Genomic DNA, 2,334 nt, shown 5'->3' on the forward strand with positions numbered 1-2,334 from the left:
GTCATATCTACGTTCCAGGCAACCTAGGCTTGACTCTAGGGCGTTGCTCCACAAGATCGAATAGTTAGAGCCTAATAAGTCAACGCCAGAGGCACAAAATACACTATAAATACAACAGTTTTTCCATCATATAAAACGAATAATAGCAACCAGTTTGAAAGTTATGGTCATTGCCACGTTCCGTGCAACCCAGGCTCCGCTCTAGGGCGTTGCTCCACCAAATCGAATAGCTAGGACCTTAGAAGTCAACGCCCGAAGCATAAAATGCAATATAAATACAACAGTTTTTCCATCATATAAACCGAATAATAGCAACCAGTGTGAAAGTGATGGTCATTTCTACGTTCCGGGAAACCTATGCTTCACTCTAGGGCGTTGGTCCACCAGATCCAATAGTTAGGGCCTAAGAAGTCAACGCCTGAAGCACCAAATACAGTATAAATACAACAGTTTTTCCATCGTATAACAGGAATAATTGCAACCAGTGTGAAAGGCATGGTCTTTTCTACATTCCGGGCAACCTAGGCTTCACTCTACGGCGTTGGTCCACCACATCCAACAGTTAGGGCATAAGAAGTCAACGCCAGAAGCATAAAACACAATAAAAATACTACAGTTTTTCCATCGTATAAAAGGAATAATTGCAACCAGTGTGAAAGTAATGGTCATTTCTGTGTTCCGGGCAACCTAGGCTTCACTGTAGGGCGTTGCCACACCACATCGATTAGCTACGGCCTTAGATGTCAACGCCTGAAGCATAAAATACAATAAAAATAGAACAGTTTTTTCATCGTATAACAGGAATAATTGCAACCAGAGTGAAAGTAATGGTCATTTCTAGATTCCGGGCAACCTAGGCTTCACAATTGGGCGTTGCTCCATCACATCGAATAGCTGCGGCCTTAGAAGTCAACTCCAGAAGCATAAAATACAATATAAATACTACAGTTTTTCCATCGTATAACAGGAATAATTGCAACCAGTGTGAAAGCTATGGTCATTTCTACGTTCCGGGCAACCTAGGCATCACTCTAGGGCTTTGGCCCACCAGATCCAATAGTTAGGGGCTAAGAAGCCAACGCCAGGAGCATCACATACAAAATAAATACAACAGTCTTTCCACCGTAAAACAGGAATAATTGCAACCAGTGTGAAAGAAATGGCTATTTCTACATCCAGCGCAACCTAGTCTTCACCCTAGGGCGTGCTCCTCCGGATCGAATAGTTAGGGGCTTAGAAAATAAGGCCAGACGCATAAAATACAATAAAAATACAACAGGTTGTCCATTGTACAAAACGAATAATTGCAACCAGTGTGAAGGGAATGGTCATTTCTACGTTCCGGGCAACCTAGGCCTCACTCTAGGGCGTTGTTCTACCAGATCGAATAGTTAGGGCCTAAGAAGTCAACGCCAGAGGCATAAAATACGATATAAGCACAACAGTCTTTCCATCGTAAAACAGGAATAATTGCAGCCAGTGTGAAAGTGATGGTCATTTCTACGTTCCGGGCAACCTAGGCTTCACTCTAGGGCGTTGCTCCACCAGATCGAATAGATAGGACCTTAGAAGTCTACGCCTGAAGCATAAAATAAAATATATATACAACAGATTTTCCGTCGTATAAAACGAATAATTGCAACCAGTGTGAAAGTTATGCTCACTTCTACGTTCCGGGCAACCTGGGCTTCACTCTAGGGCGTTGGTCCACAAGATCCAATAGTTAGGGCATATGAAGTCAACGCCAGAAGCATAATATAAAATATAAATACAACAGCATTTCCATCGTATAAAACGAATAATTGCAACCGATGTGAAAGTCATGGCCATTTGTACGTTCTGGGCAACCTAGGCTCCACTCTAGGGCGTTGTTCCACCACATCGAATAGTTAGGGCCTAAGAAGTCAACGCCAGAAGCATAAATACAATATATATACAACAGTTTTTCCATCGTATAAAACGAATAATTGCAACCAGTATGAAAGTTATTGTCACTTCTACGTTCCAGGCAACCTAGACTTCACCTTAGGGCGTTGCTCCACCAGATCGACTAGTTAGGGCCTTAGAAGTCAACGCCGGAAGCATAAAATACAATAAAAATACAAGAGTTTTTCCATCGAATAACAGGAATAATTGCAACCACTGTGAAAGTGATGGTCATTTCTACGTTCCGGGCAACCTAGGCATCACTCTAGGGCTTTGGTCCACCAGATCCAATAGTTAGGGGCTAAGAAGCCAACGCCAGCAGCATCAAATACAAAATAAATACAACAGTCTTTCCATCGTAAAACAGGAATAATTGCAACCAGTGTGAAAGAAATGGCTATTTCTACA

Source organism: Calliopsis andreniformis, unplaced genomic scaffold (assembly GCF_051401765.1).
Source record: "Calliopsis andreniformis isolate RMS-2024a unplaced genomic scaffold, iyCalAndr_principal scaffold0001, whole genome shotgun sequence".
Lineage (NCBI taxonomy): Eukaryota > Metazoa > Arthropoda > Insecta > Hymenoptera > Andrenidae > Calliopsis > Calliopsis andreniformis.